A 20,695-nucleotide genomic window follows, 5' to 3' on the forward strand; every position below is an offset into this window, starting at 1 on the left:
GAAAAGCTTAAATTCTCTCTCCAGTTGGTCTTGAAGTGTGAAGTTTACTGTGTATGTTATGGCAAAACTCCAGCAGCTGACTAATTTATAAATAGGGAATAGATTGGTTATAGTTTCCTATGGTAATTCAGGATTTAAGTTTCTTTATTCAAAAATAATTTAGAAGTCATTAAGGGATTTGAATATAATTGAAGTACAATAAATGGTCACTGCAGTTTTATTCCAGAGTTCCAAATTTAGGTGTTAAAAGTGGTTCTTTTATCTATGATTATCTTGATTGAGTAATCCTGCTTAATTATTTAATTAAAGCATAAAACAATTCAAATAACACAGACACCACTCAATCCCAAACTGTCAGCTGAATTAAGGCCAGTGTAATTATCTATGTTTTGGGGTTGGTTTGTTTGTTTGTTTTGAGACGGAGTTTTGTTCTTGTCACTCAGCCTAGAGTGCAGTGGTGTGATCTTGGCTCACTGCAACCTCCACCTCCTGGGTTCAAGCGATTCTCCTGCCTCAGTCTCCCGAGTAGCTGACATTACAGGCGCCCACCACCATGCCTGGCTAATTTTTTGTATTTTTAGTAGAGACAGGTTTTTGCCATGTTGACCAAGCTGATCTCAAACTCGTGACCTCACGTGATCCCCCTGCCTCGGCCTCCCAAAGTCCTGGAATTATAGGTGTGAGCCACTGTGCCCGGCCTATCTGTGTGTTATTCCATGTACATGGGTATAGTCGTAAATGAGGAAGGAAGAATAGCACTTTTCACTTCTGGTCTACAGCTAAGCCATATCTCCCATGAAAATATTTACTATATGATAAGAATGAACAATATTCAAGATGCTTAAACTGCTAGGGAAATGAAACACATAGCAGCAGCAGCTCCCACTTAAATAGGGCTTACTGTGTACAGAGTACAGGTCCTAGAGCTTTGGATATATGAACTGATTTAATCTGCACAACAAATTCATGAGGTTACTACTATATTATCCCATTTTACAGATGAGGGCTAAAACATCGAAAGGGCTAGTAACTTGCCAAGGTCATGAACTTGGTAAATAAAAGAGTCAAAATTAAAACCCAAACAATTTGATTTCATAACCCATGCTCTTAGCCAAGAAACAAAGTTTAACCAGGCTCTTATGCATCTCTAGAGAGTAATACTTGGCCAATTGTCCAAGTATCTGAGACCAAACGATCTGGAGTCACTAGAATCTTCAATAGAGTGGCTAACACTACTGATATTATTTTCTGCAACCTCCTTCCCTCCCTTACTTGAAAATTTATCTTAGACCTCTACTGATTTCTCTACTTTCTTCCTTCATTGGGGATAAGTATCCCTCTTCCTTTCCAAGGCTAACTGAACGTTCCACTTCAGCACTTAATTCCATCCCCTATCATACTCTTTAAATAACCTTGATTCTTAACTCTCCTCACCCTACTACACAGGATCTCTTTCTTTACCCAAGACTATATATTTGCATCTCTACTTCTCTGAGAAAAGAAATAATCCCACAACCCTATTCCCCCATAGAGCTACCATACCATCTTCATTCCTTTACCCTTGATATTTTCATTTTAAGGAAAAGCGGCTAAAGTGGGACCAAATCAATCACCATGTTTTAGTCAGAGACTAAAAAGAAATCATGATGTGAATTTTTCAATTTCTGTGATGTAAAGAGAATAGGACTTGGAGCCAGAAGTCTACCCTGCTTAACGGTATGAATTCTGGGCATCAGTCACATGCCAAATGGGAGTAATGACACTATTTCACTGGGTTCTTGTGAGGATTACATGTGAGCAAGTGTAGAAAAAGCCCTCAAATTGATGGGGGGGCATGGCTCTACACAAAATTTAAAGATTTGTTGAATATGAATTAGAATGATTATAATAATAAAGTTAGAAAATTATCCTCTAATAATCAATATAAAGATCAAATGGATGAAAAGGAGATAGGGCCAGTGTGTAAATGAGAAACAGATCAAGATCATGGGGAAGGAAATGATATTGTGTAGACACTAATACTCAACAGGTACACTAGAATTCATTCATTCAGCAAATATTAATAAAACACCTACTGTGTCCCTAGCAGTGGTCATGGCATTTGAGATTCGTAGTAAACTAAACAGACAGAATCTCTCTGCCATCTGACTTTGCCCACTCCAACAGATTAATCCTTCTAAAGAACCATCATGATGGTTTATTTCCTTGTTTGAAAGTCTTAAATAGTTCTTTATTGTCTACTTAATAAATTCCAAGCCTCCTAACCTGTCATTCAATGTCTTTTATATTTTCTTGAGCTCAAAACATTTTTTGACTTAATTTCTTACTACTTCAACTTTTCCCCTACATGAACTCTCAAAAGACAGTAAAAAAATAACATTTTAAAAAGACTCTAGAACTGCTCTAGTTTTGGAATCAAAGTATATTTTAGTATAGCTGGGACATTTGAGAAGTTTGAGAAAGGAAGAATTGCAGATGATGAGACTGTGAAGGAAAACTGGACTCCAGCCAGATTATAAAGGACATTATATGCCACACTAAGAAGTCTCAGTTTGTTCATAAAGACAACTGAACACCTTTATAACCAAGAAGTGTTATGATCAGGCCTGTGTTATTGAAAGGTAATTCTAGGAACAGTTGTAGGATGAATTTGAAGAGATGTCTGGTGGCATGAGAGGCAGCTAAGATGAGAGATGGAGAAAGGTAATTCTAGGAACAGTTGTAGGATGAATTTGAAGAGATGTCTGGTGGCATGAGAGGCAGCTAATGATGAGAGATGGTGACAGCTAAATGAATAATGCAGTGGAACTCATGGCACGAAGGGCCTTATTCCTATGAAACATTTTAGAGCTATTATCAATAAGGTCAGAGACAGGTTGGCAGAATGGTTTAATGGTTATGTGGTTCTGGAATGAGATTGCCCTTGTCTCAGACCTATCTTGCCCACTTACTAGCTTATGCCTTTTGTCAAGTTACCATATCTCTCTTACATTCATTTTTAATGTAGAGATAAATAGCACTGACCTCCAGAGATGCTATAAGAATTAAAGTCAGTACTCCATACCGAGTTCTTGGCAACAAGCTGGCTAAGGAAGTGCTTTATGAACATTAGCTATCAGCTGTAAAACGTGGAGAGTCAGAAGCATCATTTCCTCCCAGCTTTGTGTGTCTTTGAACTTTTTGAGCATTCCTTATACTGTACATATATTGCATGTTTACCTTTATTGAATCATTCTTCATGCCATCTCTTTCAGTTCGATTTCCATCTGCCAAAATTCAACCTAATCCCAAGTCCTTGATTTAGTCATCTTTTAATTCTCAGTGCTTTAACACATTTTAGATTTCAACTAAATTTGGTCAAAGTTCTCTGAAAACTTCACCAAACATGTTTTTTTCACCCTCTGAACTTTCACAGGATTTTGTACCATTCTTGACCCTTGCCACACATAATCCTGCATTTGAGGACTTAATGTATATAACTAATCTCCCTTCATTGCTCTGTGAGACCCTTCCCTGCTAGAATTCTTTTGGTGATTTTCACCTAATTAGATTGGTCTCTTACAAGATAAGTCTCAGCATAACTGTTTAATGATTCACTCACTCACACACTCAGTGACAAATAATTCAAAGGAAAACCATCAACTAGATTTTAAACACCTTATTGCCCTAAACCGATTCTCCTTGTAGTCAATACTTACTTCTAATGTTTCATCATCCTGGAACCTGTTGTGGGAAAGCAGTCTGAAAGGTGCTCATTAAGTAATCTTGAGTTCATACAATTTGGTCCTCCATTGATTGCCCTTGGGCACTTTATTATTCTTACAAAACCTTTCCAAAAAGTAAAACTCAAATTTTCTCAATTTAACATAATTTTAACTTTTAAGCAAACGTCGTGCTATAATTTAACAGAGATGATAGCTGTTTATCCTGATTGAGTCACATCACATTTCACTGTGTGGGCAGGCATCTGAATGTTTCACAAACAGCAGTTATGAAGGGTGTAAATATTGGTTGGCTTAACTTAGTTTAGAAACACAAGCCTGCTATGGCCAGTGATCTAAACCACCACCACTGTCCCACTAAAATATTTTGGGTAAGGCTTTAAAATGTTTTGGGAGGGCAGTCAGCCAAATACATGTGCCATCCAGATTTCCAAGTCTAGGAGTGGGAAAGAGGGAAACCTGCCTGAGCATGCGCAGAGCAGACAGCAACCCCACAGTCACTTCTCCTATGCTCTAGTGCTGTGCCCCTGCCTGGGCCCCTGGCAGCACGCCTGTCCTGACTGCAGCCACTCCAGGCCCTGTGGCACACAACATTCACTCTGACATGACGCCAGAATCAGGCTGCCTCTGCCTGTCACCAGGAGCCAAAAGACAGGATTCCACTGCATCTGAAGCAAATGTTGTTGAGGCATGCCAGGAAAATTGTGAATCAGAGGCCAATTTGGGAAGCAAACCACCTTACAGATTTCTTGCTCAACCTAGGAACAAAACTCCTATCATTTGAAAGCATCAATACACACCTCCTTCATTCCAAAGACATTATAGTCATTCAGTATCTTATAACCTCTGTTCTGCTACCCACAAGTGGTTGTTATATTTATTCATCAGACACACAAACAAGCATCTGCAGATTGTATCCTACACCCCTTCCCAAGGGTATGCCTTATAGAGGGCAAAAGCAATGTATCACTCCCACTTCTACCAATCAGAAAACAGGCTATCCACATTCTTTCCCATGTATTAGAAACATGTGCCGCTGATCCAAAGACTTTTGATTGACAGGACTCTCAGAATTAATAAGTTCCAAATATTAATTAATAGAATGTATAGTTAATTTTAAAATAAACAGTTAAAATCCAAACATATTAAAAGTCCAATTCAAATATAAATTTCATGCAAATCAAAAATTTGCACTCTCTAATTATTAACACAGTAACATTTGTGTAGTCATTCAACATTTTTTCCAATGTGCAATAAAATTTATAGGGTGATTTTAATGCCTTCTGTACTTCTGCTTTTCTCCATCCAAATGGCAACCTTCTTTTCCCCAACCTCAATACCCAAAATCTCTTTGATGTTGGAATTCTTTTGCTGAAACCTACTAAAATTTGGACAACTGTTTGAAAAATGTCAATATTCTCACAAAACAGACTACACTTATATTGGTCATGATAAAATAATCATTTGTGCATCAAAAGACTGTTATCTAAATAAACACTTTTTAAAATGTGAGCATGATTCAATTTGATAAACATTAATTAACTTTACTATAGGTTGGTTCTAATTCTAGACATTATATATAATAAATATAAGCCCCCTCAAGGAGCTTATAATCTAATGGGTAAAATAGATATTAAAATATCTAACTATAACCTAAAACGGAATAATGTAAGAACTAAAGTGAATTATAAACATGTTGTAAGATTAAAATGGAAAGAACTATTCATCTTGATGAAGGGATTAAGATAATGTTTCATAAAGGAACTAGCACATGAGCACCTTGAAAGATGAGTAAGACTATGATAGAAAAGAGATGAAGAATCTTCTACTCTCTAAAGCATCATACCTTAAAAGTACAAAGTGGGTGCAGAAACTCACAAATAGTGTGGAATGGCCAGAGGACGTGACACAGGAGTTGGCATAGGAGATGGAGCCTCAAAGGTGATTAGAGAATGATTATGACCTTCAGTATTTATATGTTAGTTATTTATTATACATTCAGGTGTCTATATCTTGTGCCTATTATATTCCAGGCAGAGTACCTCGCACTGAGGATTCAACAAGGGTTGAGATTTAGTCTTGCCTTCCTATGTAGAGAGGATTTTGTAAAATTTCATTTTCGTAGGCAACAAGAAGTTTGTGAAGGTTCTCATGGAAAGAGATGGAATAAATGAGCCTGTGTTTTGAGAGCACAGTCCTATGAAAATACATCAAACAGATTGGAGGGACAAGACGGAAAACAGAAAGAGGAGGTATATCTTGGAGGACACTTACACTCTGCAGTGCTATTCTCTTCCTGGTAGAATTAAGGCCACTAGCAGTATTACCTAAGGTTTCTCTTCTCACTGTGATGTGGAGAAATGATTTTCCAGATTGGTGAACTTCAAAAGAGAAACCAGGCATGTAGAGCTCTGTTCACTCCTCCTCCTGATCTCTTGGGAAAGCACCTGACCTTGGAGATCTGTTCTCCTCATCTTCTCCAGGCTGCAAGTTGTCCACAGCTGACTATAACTGGGTGGGTAAGGTTGGCTAATTCAAAAGTTTATATTTAGGAAAATTTGGAGATCTTTGCAAATCAGAAAAGATTGTCCTCATATTTTTTATTTTATTTTTTTGAGATGGAGTCTCGCTCTGTCGCCCAGACTGGAGTGCAGTGGTACGATCTCGGCTCATTGTGACCTCCGCCTCCCAGGTTCAAGCGATTCTGGGACTACAGGTGCACACCACCATGCCCAGCTAATTTTTTGGATTTTTAGTAGAGACAGGGTTGCACCATGTTGGCCACGCTGGTCTCGAACTCCTGACCTCATGACCCGCCTGCCTCAGCCTCCCAAAGTGCTGTGATTACAGGCGTGAGCCATCACACCCAGCTCCTCTCCTCATATTTTTATACCTGCATAGTATTCCCTTTTTGGATGCATCTTAACGTTACTGTTGGAAATTTAAGTTATTTGCAAGGTTTCCTATTATAAGCAAAACTGCAGTTAATGATGTGTGCGGACCTCATTTCATATATTTATCCACTTATCTGTGATATAAGTACCTAGAAGGAAAGGCTATATACATTCACAATTTTAGTAGACATTGCTCAGTTGCCTTCCACAAGGTTGGACTAATTTATGTACAGCAATATATGAGAGCCAATTTGCCCCACAATGCTTGCCATCCCAATATTTAGATTTTTATTCAGATTTCTCAGCTTATAGAAAATGTATCTTATAGAACATTTTCTAATCTTGGAACACTGTGAAAGTTAAAATTCTTCTTACTATATATGGCAATTCTCTGCCTAAACAATTTGTTAGGTTCTAAAATATAAAAACATTATGTGAACATCAAGGTGCACGGATTCCCTAATTTATTTAATTTTTATATTTTAAGATATATCTCAAAAAATGGAGAAACATACTCTGAGCTTCAATATACTCAAATGCAATTCTAGTACATGGCTTTAAAACAGATTTTGCTTTTCTGAATTGGAATTTGAAATGCCAAAATATCTATGTCGTACTTAGATGCAATGTTTATTACCACAGGTGTAATAACAAATGTAATCATTGTCAATTAAACAATTTTATTAACACGTATGATATGCAGGGAAGTGGTCAGATCTTGAGAATAGAAAGAAAAATAACATAACTGTTACCCCTGCCCTCAAAGTAATTATCATGCATTAATAATTACCACAGAATATAGTAAAAGACAACTTCCAAGTGGAGAAGTATTTTATTTTAACCAATGAAAAGCCTTTTTACCTATAAAATACTATCTCTTATTAAAATACACCTAGGCTGGGCACGGTGGCTCATGCCTGTAAGCCCAGCACTTTGGGAGGCTGAGGCGGGAGGATCACAAGCTCAGGAGATCGAGACCATCCTGGCTAACACGATGAAACCCCATCTTTACTAAAAATACAAAAAATTAGCTGGGCGTGGTGGCAGGCACCTGTAGTCCCAGCTACTCAGGAGGCTGAGGCAGGAGAATGGCGTGAACCCTGGAGGCAGAGCTTGCAGTGAGCCGAGATCGTGCCACTGCACTCCAGCCTGGGTGGCAAAGAGAGACTCTGTCTCAAAAAAAAAAAAAAAAAAAAAAAACACCTAATCCCTTTTGTTGTGAAATAAATTTATGCTTGGTGTGAAAATCAGTTCTATTGGGTTAATATCTATTATTTGTGTTATGAAGTTAATTTCTGTCCATGCAAAAGTATGATTCCAGATAATTACATTGACAATGCTACAAATTTTGGCAGCGTGGTCATCTCCCTTATATTTTCTTCCACTGGTCCATAAAAACTAAAATATTGCAGCTGACAATTACCCTACAATATCTAATTTTATATCCAAAATAACTTATTTACATTGTTGCTTTTTCCCCATAATTTTAAATGACCAGTCTTTTCTGAATGGACATCTTAGCTAAAAACATCTGATCATTTTATTGGGAACAGGAGATAATAACTAGTTCGGTAAAAAGTGAAAGTGTTCTAGTTTTGCTTAACATGATAACTCTGGTCCCAGAACTGCTGAAAAAATGCACTATACAGTTTCATAACTAAGTCCTGTCCTCAAAATGAAAGATTGTAAGGAATATGATGTGTTTGAGTCTGTGTGGGAGACTTATAATGTTAGAAGGGTTCTTTTTTTCCATTCATATATGGAATTTAATTCCTCTTTCACTTAAAAGAGGAAGGACAGGGAGCCTCAGCAGCCCAGAAAAAGCCACACAGCCAGACAGCAACATGGTGGAATGAGAAGAACATGGAGCCAGGAGAACTGAGTGCCAACCTGAGCTCTGACAGCCAATGATCCAGGGCAAATTACCAGGCACCCAGAAGAAACAGGTGTCAACCTCGGCTCTGACAGCCAATGAGCCAGGGCAAATTACCTGCCAAATCTTCACCCATTTTCTCAGCTGTTAAACTTCACCAGATGTTCTCTAAGACTTCCAGTTCTGATATTCTCATCTATATTCTGTCATTTCCATCCTTCATCCTGTACTTCTTCTTCCCAAGAGAGCAGATGGGAAGATCAGAGAAGTATATCAAATCTGAGTAGGAAAGAGGTAAATTGTGACTTTCAGTACCTTTGGTACACTCTAGTCCAGAAATGCTTTTGGTGGCAGAACAGTGGCTAGTGAAAGAAAAAAGTGCACTAGGAGACAATTATGCAAGCAAAAAATGCTTATTTCTTTCCTTCTCCAAATGTGAAAAACAAAAATGTGACTGAGTACTGTATGCTGTTATAAGATTTTCCATTTATAGAGTCTTATAGTAATATTCATTCAAGTCCTAATTTTCCAAGGTTATTTTTAACCTTAGTAACAGTATGATTGTTCTACTTCACTATGGTAACCATATAACATCAATTTTCCAAGACAGCCTCAATTTTAATTCACTTGTCCCTAATTTAGGCCAAATTTTAGACTTATCCCTTTTGTAAGTTTAGGGAATATGATTACCCATGTATTTAATTATCCCCTATCTATGTCTTTCTTTCTTGATTACAGTAACAAATTTGACATGAAAACAAAAGAGTAAGGAGAGACCCAGATTTTAATATTTCACATCTTTGTTCTTGACAACTGGTCTCACAAGCTGATATGGTGACAGAAGAGATGGAGGCTCACAGAAAATCTACCCATTAAGTAGACACAGATACTAGGAGATATTTGGCTACATTAACTGACCACATAGAGTTTAGAAGGCTTGGAAAGAAAAGTCGGGATTGTTTTATTGTTAGTGGCATTTTCAAATGGAGATACTAGGTTTCCTATCAGGGGAAAGAAGTCAACTAAATTTAAGAAGCCAGAAAGGCTTACAGTTGTCTTCTGGGAAAAATATACAAGGGACACAAGACCTTAGTAACTAGACTGAGGTCCCAGGTACTACACAGGATTCCGCATAGAAAAGAGAAAGAAGAGGGCAAAGAAGGTTATCAGAAATGCCCAATGCTGGATACAACGATATATGGAAGAAAGGAAAATGTTTATTACTTTTTTATATATTGACTATAGGCATCATGACACTGTGTTCCTAAATCCTTTAGTATATATGATCAAAATAAAAGTAGTTTTTAAACTGCACTGCATTATATTCCTCTTTCAAAAAAAAACTGCTATAAGCTATAAAGTCTTTCAGAAAAAAAATGCAAACACACAATATTGTATAGTTCATTTCAGGGGAGTCACAGCTTCCCAGAAAGTCATCCACAGACTTCAATTCAAAACTTTTAGCAAACAGAGATAATATCTTTTAAAGATAACCTAGGAGTACAGTGCCTGCAAATGCCAAGGCTAGTTTGCAACTAAGAGTATTTAGGTAGCCCAGTGACTGGAGGGAGACTCATTCTAGAACTGGGAGGATAATTAGTAAAGTCAGTCTCATGGGGAGCAGAAGTTATCCTGTTTGGTCTAGAAAGTGGTGTAGGGCTTAGATATTTGGTATGAAAATCAGTAGGCCTGGCTCTTGAAAGCTGAATCTGGCAAAGGCTGAGAAATGATGTGTTCGAAGAGGTTGACATAAACAAAAAACCTACTGCCTGTGCACCATGACCTACACCACAGACAAAAATAAAGTTGGGCTTTTCTAAGGGTCAAGCATGAATAGTAAAGGTCAGTGAAGAGGGTTCTGCTAATGGCATTTGGCAAAAGGTAAAAGAAAGAAAGAAAGATGGTGACCAGATGTTCTCTATTCAGAATATGTAAAAGGGAAATTACATTACAGTAGTTGGAATTCAAGTTATATAAAAGGAAAATCTTCCGTCCGGTGAACTTTGTAAAGCATGAGACCTAGTTACTGATGGACAAACACTATTATTCTCCTTCCATGAATTATTCAAAAATAGAACAGATATTTGTGTGTTTTTAGAGATTTGAATATAAGGTTTCCAGAAACAAAAGTTCAAGTCGGGCATTCATGGAGATATTCAAATTCCTTGAAAGACTGACATATCCATCTATTTGATATTTATTTCATTATTAAAATGTTTATAGTTATTTTTAAATCTATGAATTCCTCTAATCTGACATGTCACCCAAACTTTTCCATAAAAAATTACTGAGAATAAGAATTGCTTGATGCAATTCACAATAAATATAATCATGCGGACTCCATTCAGCATCTTTAGTGTTCTTATTCATTCTAATTAACTTGTATTAAGAACAATTAATACTGAAACCATCAAGCTGTTGCCATCAAGTTATACAGCCCTAATTGGAATTATATTTTTAAGCAAAATGATTCTGATATCTACATATATATGCTGAAAATAATATCCTAAGTAAGTACACTCTGGAAAACTATGCAGAAAATAATGGAAAAGTAAATACAAAAGATGTTCTGGAAAGACTGTTAAAAAGTAATGAGATTTACAGATTGACTAAAACACCAGGAAAACATCCAAAGAATATTTGACATTTGGTCAGTCAGTCAGAGGAGAGTTGGCAGTTGGTCAGGAAAAATGTGAATCATAAAAGTCTATCTCTTCCATTATACAATGCATATGAATCAGATGTCTGTTAGCTCACTCTTGGTCTCAAATCTAAAGTCAGCAACTGCTTTATTTATTTAGCTTTGTGACCCAGATTAGATTTCCTGTTCTTTCAACTTGTAATACCGTGTAGCTCACACTCACACAGAATTTGGGGTACAGTGTAATGATCCTCCCATCCATTCACACCATCTTTTATTTTGGCCAATTGCTGGGACAAAATTGCCATGTCTATCACCTACAGCAGAAATTTGGCCTTCCAGCCAAATATTAGGAAGCACAGTAGTGACTGCTATGGCAACAGACTAAACAGACCATCTAAAAGGTAGTTGGAAGAAGAGGTAAGCTATTCCAAATACAGAGAGGTAGGAAAGTTTAAATTTCTCAAATCCTAAAATATGAAAACCAAGAGCATATACATCATAGTTATGGCAATCTTGATGAAAATATAAATAATTTTTTATATTGTTTTATCAATATTACTTTCTAAGAATTTGTTAAATGACTTAATCTCAGTTTCTAATGAGCTACAAATTCAAAGGAAATTTTCAAAATAATAACGCTTGTCCAAAGTTTCCAAATGCTGACTCCTTAAATAAGATCACATACAAATAATTTGAAATGATTTCATTCCTTTAGAATTGTTCCCATCTAGCCTCCCAGTTGAAAAGGACAATATTAGCAGTACCAAATGTAAGCAACGAAGGAAGAATGGACACCACCTGTCCAAACCCTCCAAACCCTACCTTCAGTTTTTTTCTCTGAAAGCTTTTAGTTTTCTTGGTCCTTCCATCATAAACAAACACACACAGAGACACACACACATACATACACACACACACACACACACACACACACACACACACACACAACCTAACCAACTTTTTATCAGGACAAAGTTTTTTTAGTCACTTGTACAAAAGCATATGATGATTACCCACTGTATCTGTGGGGTTGGCTGAAACTTTAAAACTGATCATGAAGAGAAACAGCATTTATGGTTCACCAACTAGTTCTCTAAAACAGTGAATCTAAGACCTGTCTGACTCAGTGTTCTTTACAAAACATATTTTTTTAACATTCTTGTACTATCATGAAATTTTCAGAACATATAACACACACACATACCTAATTTTAAATCCCTATATTGTTCTAATTACATAAGAACAATATAATCTAATTAATCCCTATATTGTTCTAATAAGAAATTAAAAAGGAATTTAAAATAAAATAATAAGCATTTCAATATTCAGATGCTCAACCATGATGACACTAGATGACGGGGAATAATAAGATTCTCATTGTCAACCAATATGGATTTATAATAAGTAGGACAATATTCATCTGGTTATTGCAGATGCATTTTGATATTCAACATCTAGATATAAAAACTAAATTCTTATGGTCAGATTAAATGTATGTCGCAGTTGCATTCCAGAGAAATTTATCACATATTAAAACTATTCAGAAAATAGTTGATGATTGCATATATAATGAAGTTGTTCCTATGCTCAAATAATTACAAATGGATTTTTCACTTACATGAATGACTGGCAAGACCTTCAGTCAAGCAGGACATAGGAGAATTCTTTCCTGCATTCTGGGAAATAAAGCATCTCCAGTTTCCAGCCACTTGATGTCATTTCAATTGTTATAACAAATAAAATGCTCTCAAAACATCCAAAATTCCCCTAGAGAGAAGTACCCCATCCTCCACCACCAACCTTGAGAACCACAGGTCTAGAAGGAGATAACTGGGCAACTTTAAACCCATATTGGATGTAAGGTGGGACATGGAGTGTTTCCTTTGGGGAGATTATAACAGAATATATGTGTGCCATTACAAGTACAGTCATGTACTGCATAATACTTTAGTCAACAGTAGACGATATATACAATGGTAGTCCCATATGTTTATAATGGAGCTGAAAATCTCCTATTCCCTAGTGAGGTAGCTTTCCTAACATTGTAGTACAACTCATTACTCACATGTTTTTGGTGATTCTGGTGAAACAAATCTACTATGCTGCCAGTTGCATAAAAGTGTAGAGTAATGCCCTAGGTCTTCACATTCACTCACCACTCACTCACTCAGAGCAATTTCTAGTGCTGCAACCTCCATTCATGGTACATGCCCAATAGAGGTGTACCTTTTTAAGTCTTTTATATCATGTTTGTTACTATATCTTTTCTATGTTTAGATAGATTTAGATACACAAATACATACCATTGTGTTACAATTGCCTAGAGTATTCAGTACAGTAACATGCTGTAAGGATTGTATCCTACGTGTGTAGTAAGCTGTACTATCTAGGTTTGTCTAAGTACACTCTTTGATATTTGCACAAAGACAAAATCACCTAATGAAGCATTTCTCAAAATACATCTCCATCATTAAGTGACACATAACTACACTTTCGAGTTCAAAGAAGTGGAATATGCAAACTATGCTCTCTGACTATAAAGAAAATAAAAGTCAATAACAAAGGTAAGTGTTAAATTAAGTATGCTCTCTGACTATGAAGAAAATAAATTGAAAGTCAATAACAAAGTTAAGTTTTAAATTAAGCGTGTAAACAATCAATTGCATTCTTACATACCAGCTATGAACAGCTAGAAAATATGTGTGTAAGATACAATTTATAATAGCAAAAATACAAAGAATGAAAGAAAAATATAACAAAATATGTAACATAATTCCAAGAGGCATATTATAAAATTTTATTGAAATTCATCAAAGAAAATCTAAATAATTGAAAACATTTAATATGGATATTGAAAGGAAAACTGTATTTTGACCATGTCTGTTTTCAAGTAACATAAATGTGTAACATCAAATGATATACTATGCAGTCATGAAAATGAATGAACTACAGCTTTTTGAAGCAACATAAATAAATCTTAAAAACAACATGTTTATAGAAAGAAGGGAAATTCTAAAGCATGTATATTGTTTGATTATATTTATAGTAAATTCAAAAACAGGAAAAACTAAACTGTATTGTTTAGGGATGCACACATGGTGGTAAAACCATAAAGAAAAGCAAAGAGACAGTTACAGTAAATCAGAATGGTGGTTAACTCTATAGGGAAACAGACAGTGTATAATCAGGAGTAGCTTCAATAAGATAAATATATATGCAACCCAAGAAAAAATAGACAAGATATATGAATCCTTGGACTCATAAAAACAATAAAATCTAAATTTTAAGTTATTTCATAGTAAAATTGAAAGACAAAAATCTTAAAAGCAATCAAAAAGAAAAGACAGATGACATACAAAGAACATTTATCATAAAATAACCTATTCAGACTACTGAGGAAAAATATTGCCTAAAGAGAAATCTCCACTTAGCTAAATTATTGCACAAGCTGCAGTGTGAAAGAAGAATTTCAGAAAAAGACCTACTGGAAAATTGATCTTTTACTTAAGCAACCACAGTGGTACCCAGGAATATGAAAGATTGGTACCAGTTGCTTGAGCGTGGTGAGGGAGCAGGCAGAGAGCCTCTTCAGAAAAGTTGGAAAGGGCCAAAGGTTACAAAAATTCCTGGGAGACCAAGATCATATGAAAAACACTAATTCAAAATGAACCAGAGACCTATGTATTATAAGAGCAAAACTACAAAACTCTTGGAAGGAAGCACACGAGTAAATCATTGTGACCTTAGATTAGGCAATTTCTTATGTGACATCAGAAGAACAATCAGCAAAAGAAAAAAAAATAGATTTACCAGATTAACATAAACTTGGTGCCTTACAGCAAGAGATATTTATTCTCTCACATTTGGGAAGGCTAGAAGTCCAAAATCAAGGTATCAGTGGAGCCATGTTCTCTCTGAAGGGTCAAAGGAGCCTCTTTCCTTGACTTTCTTTAGCTTGCCAGCAACCCTTTGTGTTCTTAACTTGTAGACACAGCCTTCCAATCTCCATCATCAAATGACGTTCTCCATGTGTGTTCTGTATCCAAATTTGTCTCTTCTTATAAAGACACCAGTCACTGGATTAGGGCCCATTCTAATCCAGTAAGACCTCATCTCAACTTAATTACATCTTCAAAGACCTTGTTTCCAAATGTGGTTACATTCAAAAGTACTTGGAGTTAAGACTTCAAATCTTTTAGGGGACGTAATACAACCTTCAGGAATCTCAACTTTGATAAAATAATTTCACCAAAGAAGATATACAAATACCTAATAAATGTATAAAAAGTGCTCATTAGCCAACAGGAAATCAAAATCACAATGTAATACCACTTAACACTCAGAGAAGTGGCTAGACTCATAAAATAAACAAAATAAACAAAAACAGGTATTGGTGAGGAAGAAACTGAAACTCTCATACACTGCTAGAAGGAATGTAAAATGTTGTAGCCACTTTGAAAACCAGTTTGGCAGTTCCTCAAATAGTTAATCATAGAGTGACCATATGACCCAAATATTCCACTCTTATATGAATGAAAACATACGCTTACACAAAAGCTTGTACACCAAAGTTTATATCACAATTATTAATAATAGCTAAAAGGTGAAAAGCCAAATGTGCATCAACTGATGAGAGTGGATAAATATTCATGTCGTATATCCATACAAGGGAATATTATTCAGCCATAAAAAAGACGTGAAATAGGCTGGGTGCGGTGGCTGACGTCTGTAACCCACCGCTTTGGTAGGCCGAGGTGGGCTGATCACGAGGTCAGGAATTTGAGACCAGCCTGATCAACATGGTGAAACCCTGTCTCTACTAAAAATACAAAAATTAGCTGGGTGTGGTGGCATGCTCCTGTAATCCCAGCTACTCAAGAAGCTGAGGCAGGAGAATCGCCTGAACCTAGGAGGCAGAGATTACAGTGAGCCAAGATTGCACCGCTGCACTCCAGCCTGGGTGACAGAGCGAGACTTCATCTAAAAAAAAAAAAGATATGAAATATAGATATATGCAACCACAAAGATGACCCTTAAAAACCTTCTGCTAAGTGCAAGAACACTGAAGACACAAAAGACCATGTATTATATGATTCTAAATCTATGAAGTGTCCAAAATAGGCAAATATCTAGATACAGAAAGTAGATTAGTGGGTGTTAGAGGCAGGAATTAGGGGAAAATAGGGAATGACTGCTCATGAGAATAGGGTGTGTTTTGGGGATGGGGTGATGAAAATATTCTAAAATTACATATTAGGATGCTTGAACTCTGTGAATATATGAAAAAAACACTGAATTTTACACGTCAAAGAGGTGAATTTATGGTATACAAGTTATACCTCAAAAGATGTTATAAAAGACAGGTTAAAATACTGCTTCAAAAGCACTTTCTGTCACTAGGTAGTCAAACAAAATATATAGATAATCTATGACCAGTCATTCTACTCCTAGGTATATATATGCAAAAATTCTTGCACCGTTAACATAAAATCTCTAAAAATATTTGTTATATTAATGAAAATAAACATTATATCAAAACAAATATACATATTATATTAATAAAATGATAAATGAATTGATAAAAAGCATTGGGCTATGAAACCAACAAGAATATATAATATAATGCCAAGAATCTTTTGGTGGTGGGTTTGGTTGGCCTATTTGATTTGATAGAGTTATTTTCATAGCTGGCCAAATGACTTTTAGTAAACCAATTATTTTTGACCCTAAAAGCATTTCTATAAATATAAATATAATGTAAGACACACATTGCCTGCATCTATACTCTTGCCTTGGTAGGAGTCAGGTGAAGTATACAGATAATCTACAACCAGCCTAGAAGGTATATTTTTCCAAAAATTCTTAGACTGTTACATAAAATATCTAAAAATATTTATTATAGTGTAATATGTGATACTGGCAATTTGGAGGCAACCTGGGTGTTTGCTGCTATATATTTGCTTATTAAAAATACATTCACAAAACATTCATTTTGCAAAAACACGTACAAATGAAAAGGAACACGTTAAATGCATTTTTAAAATAATTGCCTAAGAAGAAGAAAATAGGAGCAATACATATAGGAATAAAAGATAACTAATTATTTTCATGTAATGTACCCATCATTTTTCAAAAGCAATAGAATAAGAAGGCCAAGAAATTGGGGAATGAGGATACTGAATGTGGAGCACAGTGGGGTTGATGCCTGAGTCTGGACCTTTACATGCTCCTGGAGACATGATTCACAAAAGCAAGCTGACTCTTACCAAGTCCAGAGGAGATACGGGCAATGTGTGTCTTACATTACATTTATATTTACAGAAATGCTTTTAGGGTCAAACATAAGTGGTTTACTAAAAGTCATTTGGCCAACTATGAAAATAAGTCCACCAAATCAAGTAGGCCAACCAAACCCACCACCAAAAGATTCTTGGCATATATTAGATATTCTTGTTGGTTTCATAGCCCAGTGCTTTTTTATCAACCCATTTATCCTTTCATTCAATATTTTTAGACATTATGATTCCTTCTGTATTATCTTTATTGGCTATTTAGTACAAAGATGCATCTCCAGATATGTGGGCTTTATATGTTTCCCTATCCCAAAGTGGCATTAAAAAATTGTGTTATCCACTGTGTTTTTACATTCAGTAAATAGTATTCAGATAGAGTTCCGGTTTTATTTGTTCCCATACCCTTTGGGTCACAGTATTTTTGAAATAAATTTTAAAAGGAAGTTCTTCATTAGTATGAACTCTTTGTTTAGTCAGAATTACAATCACCAAACTAAGAGTTCTAAGAAAATTGGCATTGTTTCCACAAGAAACAAATGGTATCACTTCATTTTTAAGATACAACATTCTCTTCTCTTTGGATAAAACATTTTGTTGCCTAAAATTGTCAGTAGTTCCAGCACCATTTCTCTGGCTAACTGAATATGTGGCAGACATTTAAATTGTTTCCAGACCTCATGCTATTTTTGTATTAGTCATCAGAGCAAATTCTATTCAGCATACTCTTCCCTCAGAAACAATTTTTCAGACAAACACCCTACATCTGAGAAGTAAGAAGCAATTGGAATTGGCATTCAAAGAAAATCCATGTTTAACAACTGCAGATTTGCTGCTAATGAATAGTTAAAAATAAATGAAGTTTCTTAACTGTTAAGTAAACATGTACAAGACAATATGCTTTTTCTAGGAATAAAATATAAACAATACACAAAAAGCACTTCATTTTTTGGCCAAAAGGTAAAAATCACCTCTTTTTAACAAACAATATTTAGAAAAAAATGCCACTGTTAGTGTCTATTTTATATCAATTAAACTCTTTATTAAAATAATATATCTCTTACACAAAACTACGTATTAGAAAAGAGGGAGAAATTGTGTAGCTTTTGGTCAAGAAGACAATTTTACATTAATCAGATTTGAGTGTCAGATCCAGCTTTGCTATTCACCAGTTGCTTAATCTTTCAAAGCCTTTGCAAAATAAGGATACTAAATAAGATGATCACGTGTGTCTCTAAAACTTTGTAATACTCTGAAACCAAAATCGAGCCTTATCTTAAGGAAATGCAATGAGAGATTCCATAGAATTGGTCCATTACCATTACCAATTCCAGTACTTAACCATTTTGAATGTCAGGAAATTCATCTTAGCCAATCTAAATCTTAAGCCTTTCTCATAATTCTTTCCACTATGTGGTTAGAAAACAGAGGGTTATTTTCCCTTGTATGGAAAAAAATTAATTCTATTCTTGAATATAGCTAATAAATTATTCCTCACATTTTATTCTCCAGACTGAATAGTCCCAAACCTTCCTTCAAAAATCTCAATCTCCCAGAACTTCCAATACTATGCTGAATAGGAGTAGTGAGAGAGGGCATCGTTGTCTTGTGCCGGTTTTCAAAGGGAATGCTTCTAGCTTTTGCTCATTCAGTATGATGTTGGTTATGGCTTTGTCATAAAGAGCTCTTACTATTTTGAGATACATTCCAACAATGCCTAGTTCATTGAGAGTTGTTAGGACGAAGCAGTGTTGAATTTTATTGAAAGCCTTTTCTGCATCTATTGAGGTAATCATGTGGTTTTTATTGTTGGTTCTGTTTATATATGCATTATGTTTATTGATTTGTGTATGTTGAACCAGCCTTGGATCCCAGGGATGAAGCTGACTTGATCGTGGTGGATAAGCTTTTTGATGTGCTGCTGGATTCGGTTTGCCAGTATTTTATTGAGGATTTTCACATCAATGTTCATCAGGGCTATTGGCCTGAAATGTTCTTTTTATGTTGTGTCTCTGCCAGATTTTAGTATCAGGATGATGCTGGCCTCAAAAAATGAGTTAGGGAGGATTCCTTGTTTTTCTATTGTTTGGAATAGTTTCAGGAGGAATGGTACCAGCTCTTCTTTGTACCTCTGGTAGAATTCAGCTGTGAATTCATCTGGTCCTCGGCTTTTTTTTGTTGGTAGATCATTAATTACTGCTTCAACTTCAGAACTTGTTATTGGTCTATTCAGGGACTCAACTTCTTCCTGGTTTAGACTTAGGAGGGTGTATGTGTCCAGGAATTTATCCATTTCTTCTAGATTTTCTAGTTTATGTGCATAGAGGTGTCTACAGTATTCTCCAACGATAGTTTGTATTTCTGTGGGATCAGTGGTGATATCCCCATTGTGATTTTCTATTGTGTCTATTTGATTCTTCTCCTTTTTCTTCTTTATTAGTCTGGGTGGCATTCTATCTATTTTGTTGATCTTTTCAAAAACCAGCTCCTGGATTAATTGACTTTTTGAAGCGTTTTTTGTGTCTCGATCTCTTTCAGTTCTGCTCTGATCTTAGTTATTTCTTGTCTTCTGCTAGCTTTTGAATTTGTTTGTTCTTGCTTCTCTAGTTCTTTTAATTGTGATGTTAGGGTGTCGATTTTAGATCTTTCCTGTTTTCTCTTGTGGGCATTTAGTGCTATAAATTTCCCTCTACATACTGCTTTAAATGTGTCTCAGAGATTCTGGTATGTTTTGTCTTTGTTCTCACTGATTTTAAGGACCTTATTCATTTCTGCCTAAATTTCATTATTTACCCAGTAGTCATTCAGGAGCATGTTGTTCAGTTTTCATGTAGTTGTGTGGTTTTGAGTGAGTTTCTTAATCCTGAGTTCTAATTTGATTGTCTGCGGTCTGACAGACTGTTATGACTTCCATTCTATTGCATTTGCTGAAGAGTGTTTTACTTCCAGTTATGAGGTCAAGGCAATCAGACAAGAGAAAGAAATAAAGGGTATTCAAACAGGAAGAGAGGAAGTCAAATTGTCTCTGTTTGCAGATGACATGATTGCATATTTAGAAAACCCCATTGTCTCAGTCCAAAATCTCCTTAAGCTGATAAGCAACTTCAGCAAAATCTCAGGATACAAAATCAATAAGCAAAAAGCACAAGCATTTCTATACACCAATAATCAACAAATAGAAAGTCAAATCATGAGTGAACTTCCATTCACAATTGTTACAAAGAGAATAAAATACCTAGGAATATAACTTACAAGGGATGTGAAGGACCTCT

At 35.6% G+C, this 20,695-nt stretch overlaps 1 protein-coding gene across 3 annotated transcripts in view; it reads right to left on the reverse strand.

Moving 5' to 3' along the window:
* LOC105468235 (collagen type V alpha 2 chain) overlaps positions 1-20,695 on the reverse strand; it is a 274,423-nt gene that overhangs the window by 221,937 nt on the left and 31,791 nt on the right. Inside the window, exon 2 of one of the 3 annotated variants that reach the window (XM_071073052.1) lies at positions 8,607-8,768. The exons of 1 other annotated variant lie outside the window; for it this stretch is intronic. The gene's annotated coding sequence lies outside the window, so the exon portion shown is untranslated. Of the gene's footprint in view, positions 1-8,606; positions 8,769-14,943; positions 15,687-20,695 lie in introns of those variants that run through there. One more of the 3 variants, XM_071073053.1, reaches the window with a different exon arrangement.

This window comes from Macaca nemestrina, chromosome 11 (genome assembly GCF_043159975.1).
Source record: "Macaca nemestrina isolate mMacNem1 chromosome 11, mMacNem.hap1, whole genome shotgun sequence".
NCBI lineage: Eukaryota > Metazoa > Chordata > Mammalia > Primates > Cercopithecidae > Macaca > Macaca nemestrina.